The sequence below is a fragment of the Chionomys nivalis genome, chromosome 8 (assembly GCF_950005125.1).
Source record: "Chionomys nivalis chromosome 8, mChiNiv1.1, whole genome shotgun sequence".
Classification (NCBI taxonomy): Eukaryota; Metazoa; Chordata; class Mammalia; order Rodentia; family Cricetidae; genus Chionomys; species Chionomys nivalis.
The window spans coordinates 8,557,509-8,568,786 of NC_080093.1; the positions used below are offsets into that span (position 1 = coordinate 8,557,509).

Consider the following 11,278-nt stretch of genomic DNA (forward strand, 5'->3'; position numbering starts at 1 on the left):
ACTAGTTGAAAGTGAAGGCTAAGGGGTCATTTCTGAAGCTCTCTCTTTAAGAACTAATTAGTAGTTGCTAAGTTGACTTTTCTCCTTCCAGGAGCATTGGTCTTTGATGGCTCTCCTCTGTGGCAGTGGATCTAAAACCTTAGTTGTTGGCTGAGCTGAGAAGTGAAAAATCAAGGGAATCATGTGACACAACTCCCATTGACTACATCTCCTTTTTAGTAATCCTGCTTAGTTTTCAGTCTTGCCTCTGTTTGGGTAAAGTCACTAGCTTCCTTCAGAACCTCACTAGCTGACCACATGTAAATGATTTGCTCATTGCATTTAGTTTTCTACCTTGCTTGGTTAGATTGAGAGACAAGAAAAACATGCTATTTAAACTTCTATTTTTAAAAGTTATCATTAAAAGCAATGCACTTGATTACAGAATTTTCATGCTTACTTTGTTTTTGTACCCTGCCTCTGACACCCGTCCCTCTCTTCACCCTTCCTGGGTCATCCCATTTTTCTTCTCCTCCCTACTGCCACTTCTACTTTGACGTCCTATTTTGTTCATCTTGATTTTCCTTTTTCTCTCTTCTCTACCTTCTTCCCTTGAGTCCTCCTTTCTCGCTTTCACTTCCTTTGTCCCCTTTTAACATCATGACCTACATTCATACGCATGCACATATAGAAACTAAAATTGAGGATCTGCACAGAAGACAAAAATCTGTTGTTTGTTTTTCTGAGTGTGTGTTACTTTGTTTCACATAGTAACTTCCAGTTCATCATTTTTTCTGCAAATGTTATGATTTCATTTTTCTTTAGAGTGGAATTAAGTCCTTAATTGATATCGATACTAGTTCCATTTCCTAGCTATTGTGCACAATGTAGCAATAAATATGGATGTGCAAATGCCATTATGGGAGAACTTAGAGCCCTTTTGGCATTTACTCAGTTCTATTTTAGGTTTCTGAAGAACGTCCATGATGATTTCTATAGTGGCCACATTAATTTGCAGTCCCAATAGATGTGAATATCAGCTTCTTTTTCTACACAGCTTCACTAGCAAGTGTTGCCATTTGCTTTCTCGTTAATCATTCTGACAGAGGAGAGAAGGAACCTCAAAACCCTTTGAATAGATTTTTACCAATTAAAGCAGAGGAAACCTCCTCAAGTACTGACAGATGAGACTGCATGACATTAAATAAACTTCTGTACATTGTTGGAAAGAACCAGTAAAAAGGCACCCCCTAGAAGGAAAAGGATCTGCAGTTGGTTGCTTTTACTCTTCTGGCTCTTGGGGCCCACCACCCAGCTCCCAAATAAATATATAGAGGCTTATTCTTATTTATGAATGCCCAACCTTAGATTTGGTAATTTCTAGCCAGTTTTTCTTAAATTATTCCATCTATATTTTGCCTCTGGGCTTTTATCTTTCTCCATTCTACATACCTTCTGACTCTGTGGCTTGCTCTGTAGCTGTGCAGCTGGGTAGCTCTTCTTATCCTTTTCTTGCTCCCCATCTCCTCTTCCTAGATTTCTACTCCTATTTGTTCTCTCTGCCTTCCAACCCAGCCTATCATTTCTCCTGCCTTGCTATTGGCCATTCAGCTCTTTACTAGACCAATCAGGTGTTCTAGACAGGCAAAGGAACACAAAGTTTCATAGAATTAAACAAATGCAGCATAAAATAATGCAAAACATTTTGGCATCATCAAAAAAGTGTACCACAGCATAAAAAAATGTAACACATCTTCAACTAATATTATACAACAGGGATCTTTGCTGCTTATATTTCAGACAAGGATTTATATTTAAAATACAGTAAGAACTGCAAAAATTAAACACCAAAACACAAATCCCCCAATTACTATATAGGCTCGTTAACTGAACAGATACCAAAAGGTGCTCAGATGACTGGTAAATGTTTAGAGAGTGGTCAAAACAGTTTTGTTTTTAAAAACATTTACTTATTTTTGTGTATCCATGTGCACAAGTGTCTTGGCACAAGTGCCACCTCCCTCCAGATTTCTGATAGATGGACACCTATGTACTGATGACAGAGTCATTGACAATCTGCCGTAGTTCTTTATCACCTTTGTAAGATGCAGCAATATCCAGTGGCTTAAAACAACACAGACATCATGACGTTCTAGAGGCCCAATTTCTGAAAGTATTTCATGGTACCAAAGTATCCATAGGGATGTTTTAGATTATGGGGGTACTAGAGGAGACACTGCTTCCTGTGTTTTCCATTTTCTTGAGGCATCTAATTCCTTTGGCCTTCCTTAAATGGTAGCATAGCATCTTTCCTCTTCAATGGCCTTACCCTTGACTAATAAGCTATTGTCCTCCCTACTATATAAAGATTCAGTGATCCTTTTCCTCTGCTGCCGCCAAGGTGCTCGGTCCTTCCGAGGAAGCTAAGGCCGCGTTGGGGTGAGGCCCTCACTTCATTCGGCGACTAGCACCGTGCCGGCAGTCCGCAACATGGCCTCCGTCTCTGAGCTGGCCTGCATCTACTCCGCCCTCATCCTCCACGACGACTAGGTGACGGTCACGGAGGATAAGATCAATGCCCTCATTAAAGCAGCTGGTGTCAATGTTGAACCTTTCTGGCCTGGCTTGTTTGCAAAGGCCCTGGCCAATGTCAACATTGGGAGCCTCATCTGCAATGTAGGGGCTGGTGGGCCTGCTCCTGCAGCCTGAGCCGCACCAGCAGGCGGTCCTGCCCCCTTCACCGCTGCTGCCCCAGCTGAGGAGAAGAAAGTGGAAGCAAAGAAGGAAGAATCCGAGGAGTCTGATGACGACATGGGCTTTGGTCTTTTTGACTAGGCGTTTTGATACCATGGCTAATAAAAGGATGAATCTGTAAAAAAAAAAAAAAAAAAGATTCAGTGATTACACCCCACCCACATGTCCACATGTCTCTTCCACTAAAATTTTACCATTCCAAGATCCTTAATATAATCACAATTGAAAAAAAATCTTCTTGCAATGTAAGGTCACAGATAGACATGCTAAGTTGGCGAATACTGATTGTCCACTTGAAAAGATCTATAATCATCTAGAAGATAAACCTTTGGCTGTACTTGTAAGGGAGATTCTGGGCTAGGCTAGTTCAGATAGGATTATTCACTGTGAATTCAGGTGGTATCATTGCAGAGCCTTGGGTCCCAGACTAAATAAAAAGGTGAGAATGAGCTGACCACTGATATTCTTGCTATCGCAAGCTCGTGCTGCCATGATTTCAATGCTATGACTGACTGTACCCTTCAACTGTGAGCTGAAATAAAGCTGTTCTTAATTGCTTTTGCTGGGTATTTTATTACAGCAGCGAGAGAAGTAACTAATAAATAACTTCTGGGAAATAGGATTCAGACATTTGTGGGGAGCATAATTAGTCCAGCAGAGTGCGTTTGCATTCTAACTGACACATATTTTAATTATTTTGTTTATAATATGTGCCATGAGATCATCTCTTTTTCCAAATGTACACCTTAGTCTGTACTTGCCTCTCAACTTTCTAAGCATTTCAACAGTATTACAGAAATTTTCACTGGTTATATAAAAACTTTGCTTTATACTTAATTCTTTTTCTTTCTCTTAACTCCTAGGGAACTTTTTATAGCACTTGAAATGTAGTTTTATGAAATAATGAAACCAACAAAACATTGTGGTATTTATAATATATACATGTAGGTAAAATGAAAGCCATTATTCATTTACTTGACTAATTTCTACTTCTTTTTAGCACAAATCTTCCTGTAACGGCATAAACGAATGCAGACAGATTGTAAAAATATATACAGCTTTAATGGGGAAATAGACTTACAGAACCACCGTTCCTACAGAGACCAGGAAAGCAGAAGCAAGCAATGCCAGCACACTTGCCAGATTTATAGGTAAACATTAGCCCGAGGCAAACACGCCCCCTAAGGGGCGGGACTTATCCCTACATCTTCCTTTAAGCTTTCAAAAAGGATTTTAGTAACAGAATTGAGGGCTCCCCAAAGCAGAAAGAAGTGGTACATGAGCTAGACGGAATGGTGCCTGCCCTTTTCTCTTCCTCCTGTTGACTGTTCCCAACAGCTGGGTAACTTGTCTTGCAAAAGAACCCCTTGGAGCTGAGTTGCAGATTCCTGGGAGCTTAAGGAATAACTATGTGGGTGGAAAGGTATCACACAGTGATGAGTAAGTATGGATTAAAGGATGAACAAGCAAATAAGATGCAATTTTTGTAGTGGTGCGCTATTTAAAATGCTTCCCCTTGACGGGCAGTGATCAGTGAGTGATGTGATCCCTTCTGCTACAGTTTGAGCTCCTGTTCCAAACTCCCACAAGGCCAAAGGGAAAACCTATCCCACTCTTTGTAGATAATAATTTCTATTTTCTTCGTAGACCAGGCTAGCAGTGGGAAAAACAGTAGCTGGCTGACATTTATCTTACCTACCTGTCTCCTTACTTTGTTAATTACTTAAATTCTCTTTTGTGTCTTATCTGGCTACACACCTTTCTAGCACATTTATCTGTGTATATACTATTAATTAAATTAATTATTTTGGTCATATAATTGTATTGTGGGTTTTTGCTTGGTTGTTTGGTTTCGTTTTGAGAGGATCTTACTGCTTAGTATACTCTGGAAAAAAACTCACTTTTTATCTTAAGTTAGCTCTGAGTCAATGGCAATCCTATTGCCAGAGCCTCTTGAGTGCTGGGATAACAGGTGTGACCCATTATGACCAAAAATTTTTAAATTTTAACAACTTGAGCTTAGGTGCATTCACACTAATTTATGTGTTATTGTTTTTGCTTTACTATGAATTAAAAATTAGAGATGGTGAAAAAATTATATTGTGTTAAAATACTTAAAATATATGCTGATGACCACCACTGAAGATAATGGTAAAGATAATGGTGGTTACAAAGAAATGTTTGACGTGACATTAGTAGAGGAAGAAACCACCATGCTTGTGTCAGACTTGCCAGCAAATCCACATTAGGTCACTCATGGATATTTCGGCCATACTTCAGGCATTGACAGCCTCCTCTTTTCCTCCTTACATTTTTTCTGTGAACCATTGATTAAACATTTCAATTTCTAAGCTTGGAGTTGTATTTTCTATTTCTGTATTTTTTTTCAGTTTTTTCACAGAATAATATTTTTATTGATAATAACCATGGAACAATATAATTTCCTGTTTCTGATGGATTTTTGTAACTTTCTGAATGCATGGGGGAAAGGCTTAATTTTTGTTATCTACTTGATTGAGTTTAGAACAACTATGGGTGCTGTAACTGGAGGTTTCTTTTCTGCCCACTAGTTTCTGAATAAACTCTCAGAGGTTTCATATTAATTACAAATTGTTTAGTCAATGGCTCAGGCTTCTTGCTGGCTGCCTCTACATAGAAATTAAGCTGTTTCTAATAATCTGTGTATCGCCACTTGCCCAATGGCTTACTAATAATGCTCTGGCATCTTACTCCTTCTGGCTTCCCCCTGATTCCACCTTCTTTCTCCCTATCTCTCTGTTTGGATTTCCTGCCTAGCTCTATTCTGTCTGGCTATTGACCAAATCAGTTTCTTTATTAACCAATAATAATAAAACATATTCACAGCATTCAGTGGGACATCATGATGTGGGATTCCCCTCTGTATGCTGCAAATATGTTTTATTATTGTTGGTTAATAAAGAAACTCAGCCAATGGATAGTAGAGTAAAAGTAAAATTAGGCAGGAAATATATATATATATATATATATATATATATATATATATATATATATATATATATGAGAGAGAGAGAGAGAGAGAGAGAGAGAGAATAGGCAGAGTCCAGCTGATGCCATGTAGCTGCTGGAGGAGAAAGACGCCCAGAACTTTACTGGTAAACCACAACCTTATGGCAACACAGATTACTAGAAATGGGTTAATTTAATATGTAGGAGCTAGTTAGAAATATGCTTGAGCCATTGGCCAAACAGTGCTGTAATTAATATAGTTTCTTTGTTATTATTTGGGTCTGAGTGGCCAGGAAACGTAAAGCACAGTCTCCGTTTACAGCATCCCACATCAGGGTGTGTCTCTGAGTGTTTCAGGAAAGGTTTAAGGAGCAGTGCAGATACAGACTGTGGGAGCACTGTTCTCTGAGCTGGCACCCTGAGACCGAATACAAAGAAGATGATAAGCACTGTTCCAATTTCTCTGTTTCCTGAGTGCAGAGACAATTTGACCAGTAGACACCTAGTCTCACTACCATGGTTCTCCCTGCATTTTCCATGCACTCTCAAACTGTGCGCAGAAATGAACAATTTCTGCCTCAAGGTGCTTGTGTCGGGTTGTTGTAGAACAGGGGTCTCTGGGAAAAGCTGCCACTGACTTCATCAGCTCAGCTGAGTCTGCTAGCAGAACTCTCCAAGGAGTCAGTGCAGCCGTGGGTATGATCAAAATATTATTGTATGAGATTATAAAATAGCTAATAAAAATGAGGACAGATTAAACAAGAAGCCATAAGGATCCAATTTTGTTTACTGTTGACATTTCCTGATAGAAAAAAGGTTTGAGAGAGTCTTTAGAGCCTTACCTGGGATTCAAGGCACACCTCTCAGCCAGCTATATCTAATTCTTCCCTAATTTTACATAACCTCAGTGTCTGACATGCTACAATATATAGGTCAGGTGGTAGTAATTGAGATGAGATTCAGATGTGTGGCTATCAGGAAGCCATCATTCACACTCCTGTAAGAATCATCACACACACACACACACACACACACACACACACACACACATATTAGAGAGAAAGAGCAAGAGAGCAAGCAGATGAGAGGGGACAAAGAGGTAGAGATAAGGAGAGAGCAGCGCAGTCTTAGATTTGCCTTCAAGGACACACTCCTTTTGTCATTCTTCTTCCAGCTGGACCATGATATTAACATTTTGAGAAATTCCTAAAATAAAATGCCACCAACTGAAGACTTAAGCTCAATGCATGAGCTTGTGGAGATGTTTCATATTTATACACACGTGTAAGAGTTTTCTCAAAAGTTTATAATGACTCTTGTGCCAGAACATCCTGCAATTGGTGATTCCATAGCTTTTCTACAACTCATGCATTTTTATAATTTTCTACATTTCATATATTTTCTCCAGCAAGACTAAATCTTGCTGTGTCTATCAATATTTCCAGACCTTAATCAACCGACTGAGCAATGACTTCATGATGTGATAAGCTAATTTCAAGCAAGTTAGTTGGAATATATATCCTTTGAGTGTTTCAATTCTGGGAATCTTTTAGTTATGAATTGTTTGTTTTCTTTCTCAGAAACCACCACTCTGAGCCAAATGACAAAGTAATAATGGTGTTTGATTGAAGATATTTAATATATTAAGGTCTAGGTTGAACAATATTACTAACCATTTTTCTATGTCATGAATTATGAATTTGAGGTTAATTGAGGACAAGAATTACAGGAAAAGGGATTTTGATCTTGCTGTAAATAGGCCATAGTAGATGAAGTAGCAGAAATTTGAGCCTTCTCTCATCCATCCAATAGTTGACACTGTTAAGGACTTTCTTGAATGATTTGCACATATTTCCATCTCTTGGCATCGAATATTTCATCTGTAAAGCGATATCTTTAAGTAAGCATTATTATTATTATTATTATTATTATTATTATTGTGTTGCTCAGTGTATGAATGATGCATATGTGGAGGTATATGTTTTTAAATACTCACATGGAGGTCATAAGACTTTCATGGAGTTAGTTTTCTCCATCCACTTTGATGAGGATCCTGTTCAAGATTAGATCACATGACCTGAATGGAAAGAGCTGCTATCCTCTGAGTCATATCGACAACCCTGCGAACTCCTACCCTAACCAGTAAACCTTTTAGCCTAAGGAAACCCAACCCTGAGAAGTCCTAATAAGTCAACCTTTCAGTCCAGTGATACCTGAGAAGACCTAACAGGTTGGCCATTAGTTCAATTACCTCTCCTATATTCAGTGAGTTGTGGGATGCTTCCTTCAGCAATGGGGTTTTGCTATCAGCTTGCGAAGAGCAACCAATTGTATTGTAAATAGCCTTTTTTTTTTTTTTTTTTTGGAAATTTCCATTGAACTACTTTGGTCAAAATTCATTTGGATGTAACCTAGTCCCTCTACTGGGGTCTTAATTTGGTGTCAAGAGATGGCCATTTGTTACTTTATGTATTCCAGTTCTCAGAGACTTTTTAAGGATTATCTTCATATATTTTGGGAAGGTTTATATACCACCCCTCAAGTGTCCCTCAATTTAACTCTCTCTCCTCATATTCCCTTCCTCAACTTCATTTTCGCTTACCCTCCCAACCTGATCTTCCTGTTGCTTCTTATCCTCAGTCTACTCATAAAGCCTATTCTATTTCCTCCTGCCAGGGAGATCCAGGTGTCTTCTCTAGTCTCTCATTCTATAGCTAGCCTTTCTGGGTCTACAGATTGTAGCTTGGTTATAACTTATTTTATGGCTAATATTCACATATAATTGAATATATACAATTTTTATCTTTTGGGTCTGGGTTCTTTCTCCTACAATGATATCAGTAAGTTTGAGTAATAAAAGAATACAGATTTTCTATCTGTGACTTATGACTATTTATTTGATGAGAAAATTATTGACCTGAAAAAATTAACTGTTGGTTTGTGTTTTCTTTATTTGCTGATGATATTCCATGTATTTTTCCATTTTAGGCCTCTGGTTTGTTTTTTGAAAGAGGCAATTCAGTCAAACAATAATTAGAAAACCTTTTTATTTATCACCTACTGTGTTCCTACTACTTAGTCATATACCTCTATGGAAAATGAGGTATATTTAGAAATGTACCTTTTCTTTTGACCTCGAATTTATTTATTAATAAAAAGACTAGAAGAATTAAAGCAGTTTGAACCTTGAAGAGAAAGCTCTCAAGCCAGGGCTAGGGCTAGGGGTGCAGAATAAGGAAACACAGATGGACATCTAAACTGTCTGTCTGTCTCTAAAATCTTCCTGTACGTAATACTGGACCTATCTCAGTTTCAGGTTACTTTCCTTCATTCCTAGGACATCACATAGTAGGAGATCAGAAAAGCTGGCTGTATTTCATGTGGAGTCAAAAAGCAAACTCCATAAATTCTTGTGAACTGTTCCCTCTTTCTTTTTCTTTCACCCCAGGGCCTGCCCATGAAATAACTTTGTCCAAATTCAGGGCAGGAATTTCTGTTATGTCTGAGTCATGAGATACCCAGTGAGACCACCATGGAGCTGACTTTCTGCTATAATTACACAAGATTTCTTTTTTTCTATGACCAATAACAATTTGTAAACAAACCCCATAAACAAAGACAAATATCCATAATCCATTTTGGGGGGGGAATATGTGTATAGTACATAGTATTCTAGACTACTTCCTACTAATTAGAGGCATTGGTAATCTTTATGGACCCTGAGAGAATGTGGGATTATGGTCAAGTCATGATTGGGGTATTCTATGAGGGCGGGATCTCCTCAGCCAGTTGCCTTGAAGCTATTCTGGATGTAGAACTTATATGAAACTGTAACTAAAGCATTCAGAGACATTGCAACATCTGGTTCATCCACTCTCATTGGAGATTCCTGGGGGTGAGGGTCTTCCTCGATCAAACCTGATTTTTCTTAACCAAAAGTGAACCAATAATCTCTCATTTCCTGTGGAAATAAAAGCAGAGCCTCTTTCCCAAAGTAACATATCTTTTGACTTAAAATTTGAAGTCAAGATTTTTTTAAATATGTAGGTTGGTTTAATCTAGCAGCTTTTATAATCAAATGTCTCTTCGCAGTTATATGATCATTAACAGTGAAAAAAATCTAAAGACAACAACACAATTATATATATATATATATATATATATATCCCAGACTGTGAGTTTCCATCTTTATGTGGCTTATTATAATTTTTATTACTTTTTTCACTTTTTAAGGGCCTTTTCTACCTATTTTCTTTTTTCTCTCAAACCTGCATTTATTTTTTAACACACTGTAAAACATTTAAAGGTTTTTACTCTCATCTGAATCTGTTTTTACTGTATATATCTATATTTTTCTGACAATATGATTCTTTAAACTGCTAAGCAGTCATGATTAGGACCAAAGCAAAGACTTGGGTGACTGGCTCTGCCATATTCTTTAGCCTGCAGAGTGTCTAGCTTCATGTTGGAGCTACTGGCTGGAGCCATACTTACCATTCTAACTCTGGGAAGTATCTGAGTCCATGCTGCTAATGAGTAGTATGTCACCCACTGCCCATAAACCCCATTTAAGTGTGTGGTGACAAGGCCCCCTTTAAAAAGCCACGTGTTTTTTACTCCTAATTTTTCTCAGGAAGCCATCTCTTGAAGGAGCTGCAACCTCTGCTTGCCACCAACAAACAGAGCCTATCCAAGAAAAAGCAGTTACAAGGAAGCTTTTGTGTGTTTAGAATCCTTTTGAAAGTTTTTTTATGACTTTATGTGGAAGTAATTGTTGAATGTTTGGGCACCAAATATAAACAGAGGCTTTTTTGTCCCACTCAGTCTGGCAGCTGCTTCCCAAATTACCACACAGAGGCTTAATATTATTCATAAATGCTTGGCCAATAGCTTATGCTTATTACTAGCTAGCTCTTACATTCTAAGTTAACCCCATTCCTTATTTATTCTCTGCCTCGTGGCAGTACCTTTATTAGCATGGCACATTCAGCTCCCTCTGTGTCTAGCTGGTGACTCCAGACTCAGTCCTTCTCCTTCCCATCATCCTTAGTTTTTCATTCCCTCATTACTTCCTGCCTGGATAATGCTAATATGAGTGACAAATCTTTGCAGTGCACAAGAGGTTTATTCCACAGCAGTTTCTCTCTGCTAGTAGATCTGTTTCGAATTCTGTAAAATTTTAAATGTGTTTTCTCAGAGGACTATGAAGAACATTCTGTGAAACAAGAACACAGTAAACCTCAGATTATACTAATGTGGAGTGTGTTCCATCTATGTTAAACAGTACCCTCCAGGATATCCAGCTCTTAAGCACCATGTCTGAGAGTCAAGCACGTATTTCACTGTTGAATCTACTTTTCACCTTCATTTGATAGCAAATACCAATAAGGAATGGTTAGTATAATCCTCAGACTTCAAAGAGTAATAGAAAACAAAAGGATCAGGGAGATACTTATCTTGGAAATGTTTCTATAGAAACAAAGCATTTCTATAGGAGCAAACATTTGGATTAGCAAAACCAAGAATCATTCCACTAGAAGTGGGTGAAAAAGAAGCC

At 38.2% G+C, this 11,278-nt stretch overlaps 1 pseudogene; it reads left to right on the forward strand.

Moving 5' to 3' along the window:
• The first annotated feature begins 2,378 nt into the window (after positions 1 to 2,378).
• Positions 2,379 to 2,854, forward strand: LOC130880423 (60S acidic ribosomal protein P1-like; annotated as a pseudogene).
• Positions 2,855 to 11,278: the final 8,424 nt, after the last annotated feature.